We start from the raw sequence: 14042 nt of genomic DNA on the forward strand, positions 1-14042 counted from the left end.
AGGCTGGACCAAAGACAATTCAACATTGCATGTGGTCCATAACTGAGCTGGGATGAAGGAAGGTGAAGTACTGCTCAGTGAACCCTTGGATACCCAGTGACTAGCCTGTGTTTGGATCTCAGAGCCATCCATGCCCTTCAGCGAGCCTTGAACCAGGCTTTTGTGGCATGAGGATCAAAAATAAGCAGGGTGAAATCCATAAACCAACTCTAGGGCAAAATAAATATCATCAGGAAGAAGAATCAGGACCATCACATTTGTAAGGAAAGAGTCTGCACATCATTTTCCTTATTCATTGTCCAGTAATGACAATTTCAGAAGAATATTTCCATTTATTTTGACAACAGTTTCAATCTATACTTATTGAAGCTGGTTAGTTCAATATCAATTTATTAACAACATTACCATGAATGCTTATTATTTTTGAATGTGAAACAATGTCTTTGTCACTAATTTTAGAACTAATTTTAATTTGAACTTGACGTTAATATAAACATGACAATGCCACTTTTCCATTATGTATTGCAATCATGTATTTTTATTTTCTCATGGGAACTGACAGAATGTGATTCATAATGACAATATTAATATAAGTCTATGAATAACAATAAGGATTTATAATAATATTAACATACATAACATCATCTGTATTGAATCTGTCGACATTAATAACTTCGATTTTTTTTCCCTATGTGGTATACATTTTCATGTGTCTATAAATGTCTTCATTAATATACATTTATGATTACTATTAAGCTTATGCATAGTCACTTTTATTATGCAAATAAGGGTTATAACATACACTCAAAGACAGTGACTCTCCATACATCACTTTTATCTTTAATAAGTCCTATAAAAAGCAAGTAGGTTAAAAACTCAGCCCCATTAATTAAAATTGCTTTGTGCTCTTGAACTAAAAATGTTCATAATAGAGGATGTCTATGGGGCTATTAATTACCTAGCTCTATTTATCTATATAAAATCTCTCACAAAAAATTGTGCCAAAAAATATTTTTCAGAACCGACAAAAAAATAATGAAAAGAAAGAAATTTACAGCTTGGAGTGAAAGTTTTATCTCTACACACATCCAGATACAACTGGGAACAATAAGACAGTCACAAAGGTGGTTCTACATGGTGCATAGTTGTTGGAGGGCATATGGTACATTTCATTCTTAACTGAGACTTTTTCTATCCTTTTAGTGCTTTATGTTAGAATCTTAACAAGATTTGTTAGTCCAGGTTGTTTTCTTTAAAGTACAGTTGCTGAAAAAAGCCAAGGAGGAAAACTAGTGTCACAGTAATCTGTGAAAAGTGCCAGAGCAATAAATGTGTTGAATTGTGATGCGATCTACACCAGTAACGATGAAGGTCTCCGGGGAAATCTTCATATGCTGTTGATCTACTACTGAACTGGACCATCAAACACACCATAACATTACATGGAAATAAAGCCTTTTTCCTCTGTCTTCTTTAGCTGTGTTTAAGAAGAAAAGCTCATCTGAACAGATTAGTAAATAACCTATCTCAAGATGAGGATGTGAGTGACATCTTTTAGCCCCAAACAGTTTCTAAATTATCCTTCTGTTCTTGTGAGAGTACAATTAGATTAAATAGTCCCTATTGTCCAGGTTGAGATACAAAGCTACCTGGAAGTGGAGGCTTTGATTCAAAAAGCTACTTCAGAATGTCTATAGGCAACTCATACGTTCGTATTGAAACTTCAGCTTTGGAGCTTTCCTGAACAGGGATGTAAGCTAGTTGCTGAAATCCACACAGGTCTGCAATACAGTCACACTTAATGCAGAATTCCTGAGGCTCAATACCATACTCCTTTCTGTAGCCTGTGTCATGACTCATTAGCTGATATATCTTGTCATGTATGATTAAAAATTTATTAATTAAAACTACTGTGTCAAAAGGTTAACTATATGATTTATGCTATTTGATTATGAGTGCCTTCAGAGAAATGTTAGGCTGGATTCCTGTTTACACCAGAAGACATGTTCCCTTTTAACTCAGAAAGATGAATTTCACTGAAGGAAAAGAGGAAGGGCCGTCTGAGAGACTACTGCTTTTTCTCAGAAATGGCTTCAAGGACCTTTTGCAGGTAAGTTTGTATTGGGATGGGCAGGAGGAACCCCACTCTGGGAACTGGTTTGGCAGTATTGTTGCATATAGGGTGCAAGAAGGGACCATGGAGAATGACTGCTGCTTCTGGAAGGGGCTTCCCAGCCCTGCATTCCAGCACTCCAGGCCACTGGATGACAGCCTGTCTCTCCCCTTTGGTGGCAGCCGTCACAGCCAAATTCAATGGCCAAGTGACACAGCTAGGTTCTGGCAGGAGTAAAGTTGGGAGTGGTATAATTTCCCACTCCTTCTGATCCATCTGCTGTTTAAACGATGGTTTATGTGTCTATGAGTGGCTTTCATACCAGGGCCAAATGTGGACAACTGCAATTCAGTTGTAAGAAATGCTGTATGTGATTACTACTGTAGATGTCTGCTGTCACAGCTGTGAATACTATAATACAAGGTACTGTTTCAGTAGTTACACAAAAAAACAACTGCTAGAAGTAAAATTAACCAACATGTTTAAAAATTTTCCCAAGAAATTACACTCATTAGTGGCTTTATTTTTGATACTTTGGGGCCCACATAGTATACTAATGGGACCATCAATAGAATCATAGAATCATTTAGGTTGGAAAAGACCTTTAAGATCATCCAGTCCAACCATTAACCTAACACAACCAAGTCCACCACTAAACCAATTAAGGGTAGAGTAGCAATTTCATGTTTCCTGGCTTGGTGGCTGGATTATTTTTTAATGAAAGTAAAAACTAGGAATCATTAAGGTTGGAAAGGACCTCTAACATCATCAGTCCAACCATCAACCCAACACCACCGTGCCCACTAAACCATGTCCCCAGGTGCCACACCTACCTGTTTTTTGAACACCTGCAGGGATGGTGACTCCACCACCTCTCTGGGCAGCCTGTTCCAATGCTTGACTACCCTTTCAGTGAAGAATTTTTTCCTAATATCCAACCTAAACCTCCCCTGGTGCAGCTTGAGCCCATTTCCTCTTGTCCTATCATTTGTTACTTGGGAGAAGAGACCAACACCCACCTCACTACAACCTCCTTTCAGGTAGTTGTAGAGAGCGATAAGGTCTCCCCTCAGCCTCCTCTTCTCCAGGCTAAACAACCCCAGTTCCCTCAGCCACTCCTCATAATACTTGTTCTCCAGACCCTTCACCAGCCTTGTTGCCCTTCTCTGGACACGCTCCAGCACCTCAATGTCCTTCTTGTAGTGGGGGGCCCAAAACTGGACACAGTATTCAATGTTTCACTCGGGTTAGGATACAGTCTACCACATACTTTTACATAAAGTTGGGCTATATTTCATGTAATCAGTTGTATTAGGTTCCTTGTTCTTTTGGTTCTGTGCACAAGATCTTTGGAGGTTAGAATCAACATGGAATTGACTACAGTTATGATTCTGGTCCTGGTCAGTTCTTATTATTTCAGCTGGGTTGAGTGGTGTGTTTGCTATCACTCAAGATCTTGAGATCTGAATCATACCAGGTGAATGTAGAAGCAATTAATGAGTCCTATGTAGAGACTCTCTCTGTCTTGTTTATTATTTTAAAACTATAAGAGAGAAAAGGTAAAAGGAAAAGCAGCTAAGGAAGGAAAGCATATTGAGACGGCAAAGTTGGATGGAAATAATTTTTTTAGGCAGGTAGGTGTGAAAGAGATATTTAATCTTTATTTTTCTGAATTGTAGTTTTGGTCATTGGTATGTTGGTTATGCTCCTTCCGTTAGAGACCTGGGTTGGCTTCAGGACTCTACATGCTCTGTCTGCTACTGGAGTGGGAGCTGGGGCTAGCAGCTGAGGAAAACAATCTTTTCTTATGCTCTAGGAAAGATATCTCAAGCAAATCTGTCTGAAAATTTATTGACCTAAGCTGTTTGTTTTCAAATATTCAAAGAGAAAAATCCAAGACCCACTCCCCAAACCTTCCTTAGAGCAGGGTTTAAGAGTTCTGCTTTAAATCCACAAAAAAAGACTGAAAATCTTGGCAGAAACCCTTAATTACTGCATGTTCTGTCATACAGAATAAGAAAAATGAACAAACTGTTAGGTATGAAATAGAATATTAGATTAAACTCTTTATTTGTAGGGTTTCATAGGTATGCAAATCTTATTTCTGTAATATGCATCGTGTGGTTGAATTTCTGTGTTTTATTTTTGTTTAAGATGCAAACTCTCCTATTAGATAGTAAGAATCATTAATTCAGTTAAAAAATTTGATTGAATTTATTCTATAAATCCATACTGATAGATTTATTCATAGGTTAATGAAAATCTACTATATCTCTATTATATAGGAATACTGTACAAATCTTTGATTAGGTGTTTTTAAGCTCTATATTTTTTCATTTGTTCAAAAAGCCATTTTGACACCACCTATTATGCCATTGTAAATGTTATATGTGTACATTTGGAAGTATTTACTGATCAATGTTTGATTACTCTTGCTTTTTAATGAACAACTAAATCTCAGAACTTTTCCATTGTCCTTATAGCCTACTCAAGCCTACTGATAAGCAGTTTAATTGATTTCAATGGACTGTAACTCTAAGGTTTTATCAGAGGGGCTTAAAGCCATGCACAAGCTGTAAATCAAAGCTGACTGACTGACTTAGGAAGTCACTGGGAATGCCATGAAGGGATCACTTTATCAAATTGAAATCAATATTTATAGCTGATGAAAGCAATTTAAAAATATTTGGAAATATTTCCTCCTATCTTTGAATACTGTTTAGTGAGTTCTTGCCCAAGTTAAATTTATGCTTTGGATCTTCTTTATTTTACAGTCCTTTATAAAGAGCAAGACCAAGCTGGTGCAGAGCAATTGTTCTCTTCCCAGGAAACCTGGATGATTCTGTTAATATATCAGCTGCAAAATATTCATGTTAACCTTTAGACTGTCTCCTACTGGCTTCAGCGTCATCATTAACTGAAGTGTGACTCACTTCCTTGAGGATAAATTGTTCCATTTAAGAGGCCGCATCAAGAACATGACCTGCACAAGTGGGGAAGAGGGCTGTGCAGTTCTGCAGGTTCTTCTTAAGAAGTGGTATTGGAGCAGGTGATGCAAATAAGGGGAACATAATAATAGGTGTTACAACTGCAAGAGGCTGTACTGCCCAGTTAATTGCTCTTACTCCCATATACCCCATGGAATACCCATGTGAATAAACGATTTACAGAGGTACTGAAAAGTCATGAGAAAGCTGCAGACAGCTGAGCTATCTATGTATTTGCTATAAGGAAGAGAGAGACTGTCAGTGTGCATATAAATTAAACTATTGGCTGGTCTTCTGCACTATTTTTTCTACTGTTAATCTTCCACATGATATGTGTTTTCATGGCCTGTCTCCTTTGAGGAGGAACCTCATGACTTCATGCAATATAGAACTGTCCTGGCCATGCTGGGTTTCAGAGCAACATTATATATTTCAGTCTCAGCAGTTCATCAGCTCACATTGAAAACAATAAACAAAAGGCGTAGAATTTTTTTTTAAATTAAACTAATGTACAGAAGCAGATACAATCATCAGCTAGGTCTTTTTTGCAAATTGTTCTATACTCAGGGCAGCAGAAAAAGAAAACATCTCCAATAGTTAAATCTATATAATACCACAAACTGTGTAATTGATATAATTTAGAACCAGTTCCAATAAAAGTGCCACCCTTACCAGGGCTTCTGTGAACTTCTGAACATAGGTTTTACTGAATCTTGACTTTCATAGTTGCTTTAAGTTATAGACGTAAACTAAAGGAGCAACATATTAATGAATACCACTCTATTGCAGCACAAAAATTGGGCCAAAGTAATGTTAGGGTTCTGATTTAAACAAAAGAAAAAGAAGAGATTTAAGGGAATAAATACTCAGGGTGACATTACAGCATAAATTTCAGCAATCTGAATTGCAACCCACTGAAGGCAGAGTTTGTCTTAATGGTTATAATTATTTTGGAGACTTCCCCTCTGGAAGCAGTTCAGATTCTCAAGAAACCCTGTTTCTTTTGTCCTTCTGTTTGCCCTTATCCAAATCTATATGCTGTAAGCCACTGTAATATTGAAATAATGAAAATCATCAATAGAATGTGTTGGGGCAGTGTTATTATCCTAAGTTTTGCATGTGGATAATTTAATTCAAAGCAGAAGTAAAAGGAATTGACCACAGTTTCACCTAGAAAATCTGTGGCACAGTAGGGAGTTGAATGCAAGGCTTCTAAGTCTAAGGTTAATTTCCTAACTTCTGACCCATCTAACCTCCATAATTAGTCTCCTTCCCTGTATCCCAGCTGAGTGTGCCTAAATATAACTTTAAGATATTCTGTTGACCCTTGATTGTTTTGGTTTTCCATTGGCTTCCTCCCATTACTGCGTTTTTATTCTGTCTTTCTTTTATGAGAGATTTTCCTTTTTGTTAGAAGACAGCATATAGAAAGTAAAGAAACAGGTCAGTTGGTTGCTGAGATAGTCGGTTATAGTGCCCCTAATTCCTAGTATTGATTTAAATTTTGGCAAAAATGTGCACTACATAATTTTGAGACAGGACAAAAACTAACAAGTGAGATAACATGACAGACATGAATTTCACCTTTGCTTTTCAAATACATAATTCTTGAATCTTAATCTTCAATTAGAAAAAAAAAAAAAAGAAGAGCAGAGCAGAGCAGAGCAGAGCAGAGAAGAGAAGAGAAGAGAGAAGAAAGAAAGGAAAATGTGTTTGTCCATGCTTTGTTGCATCCTTTTCTTCACCAGAGCTACTGGACAGGAAGATCTCGTAATGCATTAGTGTTGAAAGGCATTTGATTGCCTGTTCTGCCATCTTTAGCTGACCACATTCTTGCTTTCATTGCATAAGAGACTGGTCTGGGAGGACCTCATTTGAATGGAAGAAGAAAATATTCTTTCTCAGATAGAATGAGGGCAAATCTAGTAATCCTCCGTAGCTCGATACACAAGCCCCAGTTACGTCAAAGCAAAGTCTTAGTGAGATCAATAGGGACAGAATTTCTGAAGAAATCTATGTAAGTGTCTTAGGAGGTTAATGTTCTTGCTGACTAAGATCTCAAAAATTAATTCTATGACCAGGTTTGCTGAATAGCCTCCTTTGAACCCATATGACCACAAAGTAATATGAGAAGTACTTTACCCCACTTTCTGTTGACCGGTCCTGACTTTAAATAGTCAAAATATTTAGATATTAAAAATTTTAGCAATCACAAAATATCCAAATGTGAAGAAGTTTCTGCAGTTAACTGAGGCTGACTTTCAAAGCTATGAGCTTTTTGATCTCCTAAAGATCTGAGAGCATTTTGTAGTTTACACTTGCATAGAGGTGTTTCAAAAGAAATATGATCATCTCATGTTCATAAAAAAGCATAATTAATTATTTTTATTTTTTAAAATATACAAAGCATTTATTTGTAAGATTTTTTTCCAGAAGACCCCAAAGGTTTATGAGACAAAAGATTGAAAGTGCATTAACTTTGAAAGAACATAAGCACACATGCAAATTTTATATTCATATTTTTTCTTTCTCATAGAAAAAGTGGAAGTATTCCATTAAACTGAAGAAATCTACCTCAATACCTTTTCTGGATCATATTTTCTGTCATCTGTAGTGGAAAGAAATAGAGATAAAGCATAAGGGGCATGAACTGACTGGTAACAGAAAAGTTGCAGATCAAGACGAAATACTGAAAATTCTTCAGATCTCTGTTTTCTGTGTGATATATGATTTCATAACAACCTGTGTGTGTTTTAAGCAAGTAGAGATCATAATAAAAAAAAAAAAAAGAGCTGAAACAATTTTATAAGTCAAAAGTCTTTTTTTCTGAGTAATTTCTAGTTTGCATGAATAATCTCAATTACTTGAACTCATCAACAAAGGTTAGGATACTCACATTTGGAAATAGTTGAACTTTGCTGAACCATCAAACGTATATTTTCCATGTAACTAATTGTTTTAATTGATTTATTTCTTCCAAGAGAATAAGCAGGTCAGCCAGTTATATCTGGAATATCTGATATGGAAAGATGATATATTCTTAAATGTTCTCCACACACTGATTTTCTTCTCTAGAAGTGAAAGAATGCAACATTTTTAAAAAATGAAATGAATTTGCAAGGCTGTGCAGAGTCGGCAATAGTTTCTTATTGTTTTGCCAAAAGAATGTTGAGAATGTTGGTTACACTTGAACTGAATACTGTGATTTATTTTAGAGGCTGTGTTATTCAATTTGGTGTTTAGCTTCCTTTTCATCATCTCTGTACATGTATCCACTGAGAGCAGAAGTTGCTGGGCACTGCTTATTATTGTTTGGTATTTCTTACAGGTATACTCTGTGGGTTCCTTTGAGATATGCAATACAAATCTTTCTTTGAGCATGTGTGGCCCAAAAATGAAAAAACCCAAACCCCTAAACTCCCCCCTCCCAACTTCTCCAACAACTATTTTCAAAGAAGCTCTCCAGCTCCCTTATCTCATTAGTACACCTGACGGCTTTGCCCAGCAGCTTTCCCATCTCTCTCCAGAGCCCTGGCAATGTCCAAAATGACTGCTATAAGCAATGTGTTTGGCTATTGTTTCAAGTGAAATATGGACAGAATGTAATGTTCTTTGTTTGAGTATCATATTTTTCTTTACTACAAGCTATTGTCTGCCTGAACGTATGTCTGATGAAATTGGAGAGCCTTATTCTTTCCTGAATTACTAACTCTTGTTTTACTTATATAAAACTATTAAAGAATATATGATGATTAATGTATATAGACATATAAAACACATACAAGGTTATAACATTTAGTAAATGCCAATACCAAGATTGTCTGAAGAAATAGGAGCTTTTTTTCTGCATTAGATGTCCACCTTGTAGACATGTTATGCTTGGTTTTACACAGGTCTTGCTACTATCATAGTATTTTTTCTAGGGTGCCAGTGTCATCCATTGCAGAGGAGGGATAGTGTCTGTTGAGCTATTTAATATAGGGTTTATTTTCAGTATGCACTAAATGTTCTTATTACTTACAACATGTGTAATTCTGCTCTGGTGACAGAATAGTTTTCTTCCCCTTGGCTTGCTTGCCTGAAGTCTTCATCCACTTTTGCTGACTGAAACTTACCAAGGCCCTGGTGTGATCAGCTCAACCAGATTTCTTTTCCATGGAAACCAGTGCATAAAGAAATAGGGGAATAAAAAGGGGGAAAAAGATTGGAGGAGTAGAGATGGTGTAGTTCTGGGTCTTGTTCCATCATACCACTGGTATGTGAAGGTGACACATATACCCAGGTGATCCCAGGTGCAGAATTTATGTGTAGACACAGAGACATGTGATGTTTTAAAAAAATCCTATCAGCCTTTCATCTGGCTTTCTTAGGTAGCCAAGTACTGCGAAAAAGTCTACCTTATATGAGTAATCAATTTATTTTCAAAATGCTCATTAGGTAATGTAAGAAGATAGTCTCCATTTGCATATGAGTAAGAAGTGTACCAAGAAGCTGCAGCTTAAACTTTCAAACATCAGAACACAAAGCCACTGATTTTTCAAAGCCTTCAGCATGTTTAAAGCATTTTCTATAGTTAAGTGTTTCCCATGGCTTTAATTACAGCTGTAATTATTCAGGATCTCTGCAAAACAGAACCCGTGTTTTCAAGCTGGTTACCCAGAAAATAAGAAATTAGGAGAGCCATTTATGAAAAGATTAATATATGTGACTTGACTTACCTGACACAGGAATTTAGTGACAAAATCAGAGACGGAATTCAGTTCTTCAGGCAGAATTTAACTGCCTTAAGCATGTATTTATTCATGCATCCCAAGTTTTGGGGTCTTTTTTTGGTACAAATATATGAAATTTCGGTACAAATGTGACTGGGTACCCACAGCTATGAACTGTACCACCTTGCTTCACCTGCAGAATACTGTTCTCTGCACCTCATAAGAGTTCCAGCCTTCAGATGATATTATGCCTTTTCCTACTAAATTAAAAATCATCCTACTATCAGAAATCTTTTAATTATATTTACATTAATGGTACTTAGAACATCAAAAGGAGAACTAAACTTAAAATCAAATTCAAGTGAGGGGGAACAATTTGACTCTACTTTAGCTGGAAACATGGAGTGTATTGATCTGTCTCCATCTGTACTGACCTGCATATTTACAATTCTCTGTTTTAAGAGACCTGGAAATCTAATCCAAATACTGGCAGTTATATTTACAAAGAAGATGTGCATACACTTTATATGAAGCATGCTTAGAAGACCCAAACTAAAGAAGGCTGCATTGGATCTGGGACTAGAAGGCTACATTTCCATTTTTTTGTAAAATTAGTGTCTGGCTTAATAGGTACTGTTTACAGTCAGGGTTACGCATTAGCATGCCGACATTACTTTTAATACTTAGATTGTGTCTTTGTATCATGCTGAACCAAAATGTGTGGATGTAGAAGACTGACTACCATTATCTTGATGAGTTTGGATCTGGCCCTTGCACAGGGTAGATGAATACCAAGGTGACTAAATGTCCTTTTGTGTTTCATTGGCATTTACCTCTCCATTCAGCCCTTAAAAATCTAGCTGCACCTTAAATTCTGCTAGCAATTTTTCTTCAGCGCCTCTTTTAGGTACGCTCATAATGACCCAAGTCCAAATACAGTCATGCAGCTCAGTTCCAACTTCTGAACTATCTCCTGGAATGAAGAAGATAATGCTTTACGCTCTCTCCCACAACATCTGATGCAGTGTGAGTTCTCTGAGGAGAAAGACGACAGCCAGCAAGGGGAAGGAAAGCAAACTGAAGAGAGTGATCTGAGCCAGAACTCCCACCTCCCTGAGGAATCCTCTAGCCAACAGTGAAGCCTTCCCTCTGAGGCACTGTGATATTCACAAGTGCAACAGATGCTGGGAAATGTTAGAACTGCTTGATTTTTGTTCAGTTTACTACTTAAAGGCAATGTGTTGTGCTTTCTATGGTTACAGCTGGGAGGAAGGTTACCTGACTGATTTTTCCTGAATATTTTGAGGCAGGCTGAAACCTCATGTGAAGGCAGGGTAGCAGGCTGCTTTTTCTTACCAGAGCAGAGGAAAGCCTGTCTCTCTAAGCAAGTAGTGTGGTCCAGTTCTGTGGACTGAATGTCTTCTTTTGTTTGGAAGCCATTAGGTGCATTCATGGAGAACTTCTGGTTTCATCTCAAAGAGAGTTAGTTCAGGTGCTCCAAGGCAGCAACTTTATGCACTCCTGCCCTGAATTAAAAAAACAATGGAGATACTCTTTTCAAATCCTGGAAGGCAGAATGGGACTACTAAAGAGAAACACAAGAGGAAGAGATTTGCTAGTGTGAGTACCTCCTTGGAGACCCTGAGAGGCACAGGGAGCCAACATACAGCAGAGAGCAGAAACAGAGCTCAGACTCCAAGGATATGGAAATAAAGACCCCTTTATAGGAACACAGAAGGATCTGCATAGAGCTTGCCTGATGCAAGAAGCTATTTGGAGTTGCTGTAATGGAAGGAAGGACTGGTTGAAAAGATATCCACTATGCTGGGATCTAGTGGACAGCTGGTAGATCTGTCTTCATGCCTTTTATTTAAGTGTCTCTTTCCCAACAGGTATAGTTATTAACTATTGATAGATCTAGCTTCTTCTAGTTTGTTATTTTCATGTTAGAAGATAAATTAATTGTGTAAATGGGAAGTCTGATGTACCTTTTTGTGTTTTCACCAACTGCTAAAGGGCCTATGGGTTAGGGTTTCTGGATCTGTCATGTTAAAGAAGTAGTTCAAGATGTGTTCAGTCTGCTTTGATTTTGTTTAGCTTATGCTGCTTCTTGTCCTTCTGAATTCAGTAAAAGAACTAGCAGAAACAAGATGGATTTTGTGGAATATTTCTCTACGTCAGTTTTCACACATGATTTCATCCACAGGTTTTCCACTAGAAAAAGGGGTGTTAATATGGTCCTCAGTTTTTATCCCATCCCCACTGGAACAAAACTTGCCGGCAACAAAGACCATCCTGTTTGAATGAGGGACATGTCAGATTTATTTCTATGTTTTAAACAAACATTTTAATCTGCTTTGCTTTTTTCTTTTTAAGTGATTGTATTCAATTTATCATTCCAGACATTTCTTCCTGCAAACTCCCTCACCAGGTTTTGAAAACACTTTTTTCTTACAGGAGAAATATTTCACACACACCCCTCCCCCTTTTCTGAAAAGCAGTCATGTGGCAACTGATTGCTATTCACTGAAAGGATGTTTTCACTCAGAATTAATATAGCTTTATTTAATTTATGACATCACATAGCATGATAAATTATGAATTAAAAATATCATTATTCGGTGTGTGAATGCTTGTCATCCATTTTGATAGCAAATTAATCCTGAAGCTTTTGGAAAAAAGCTTCCAGCAGCACACAGTAACATCATTAGTAGCAGAAGCTCAGAAAGGTCCCAAATGTTTGCAAATGGGCAATCCTACATTGTGCACTGCTCTGCTTTGTCTGGCCTTTGTGATTTGCTAGATTTTCCTATATAATATATTTTTGTGATTTACTAGATTTTCCTATATAATATATTGTATTCAAAGCTAAATAGAATGAATCGTTTGACACTCAAACAATAGCTGTTCTGTAGATAGTAGGATTTAAATATGACACATGCATTGCACATCAGCTCCAGCAAAGGAGGAGGTATGGATCCATTTACCAGTACTCTATCAAGAATCTCATTTACAAATGACTAATTTGCATATCTGCCCTAGCATACAATTTTAAATCTCTTTAAAATGATTTCTTATAATTTCCTGTCATACAATTTAAATCTTTTAAAAATGATTTCTTATAATTTCCTGTTGTGCATTCATTTGCTTCCAAATGCAGCCAGACATGAAAACATATCCTGTGTACACCTAGGGGTATGTCTACAAAGAGCCTCTAGGATTTGGAAAAGACATGAGAATATTTTTTTTTCTGTTACTTTAGTGTTTCCAAGTCTGATTTCACTAGAAATGATGAAGTGATGAGCTAGAAAGAATAACACAAAGCTAATTAAACTCCTTCATATCTGAATTTATTTGGCTGAAGTTTCAAAGATTTGTGCCGTTTCTTGTTTAATCTGAACTGATTCACCCATTCCAGTGGATCCAAGAATAGATTTTCTGTCTTTGTATGATCCTTGACTGCCTGTAATCTGAGGAAATGAAAAAGGAATGAAATGACTTTTACATTTGCTGTGGGACAGTGCTTGGCTGAAATTCTTTCTTTAGTACTCAGTTTTTAAACAAAGGATCCTGAGAACAGCTTCCAGCTTATTCAGCATTACACATAAACTGAATCAACAGCACCTCTAGGTTGAGTTTCTAGCTGTGCTGCTTGACTCAAATGCCTCACACTGCATCTGATTTTCTCTTTTTACTGATTATAGCTGTTATGGTTTTTGTTTAACCTAGGCTAGCTTTTCAGTTATAGGGAAAGCAAATGAAAATAGGGGGCAAAGATCCAGCACTACACAGACATCATAAATTCCAGTAATATGAACCAGATAAATATGGCTCAGAAAAACATGGTGAAACTTTATTGGTGAGTTTGCCTTTAATATGCTTTGCAGAACTTTAATAGCAGCCAGTTTTGGTGGTTGTTCATTTCAGACAGGAAAAGTGAAATGTGATTAGAGCTACAGCTAATTTGGGTGGTCTGTGGATGGCTACAAGTCATTGTCTGCCTACCTTATTTACAACTAGAACAGCTATTTGTGGTGGGTGAGCTGAACCCAGAAAGAGAGGCAGCTGCAAAGAAAGAAAAAACAATAGTAAAGCAAAAAGCTTATTCAGAGGTTTCTGCCAGGGGGAAAAAAATAATCGAGGAAAGGGCAAGCTGGAGGAGATTCTGAGGGTAACTTGCCAGTGCCCAAGGCTGAACATCTGAAGTAAAATGCATTCACTGTAAACACA

The sequence above is a fragment of the Pelecanus crispus genome, chromosome 2, assembly GCF_030463565.1.
Source record: "Pelecanus crispus isolate bPelCri1 chromosome 2, bPelCri1.pri, whole genome shotgun sequence".
Classification (NCBI taxonomy): Eukaryota; Metazoa; Chordata; class Aves; order Pelecaniformes; family Pelecanidae; genus Pelecanus; species Pelecanus crispus.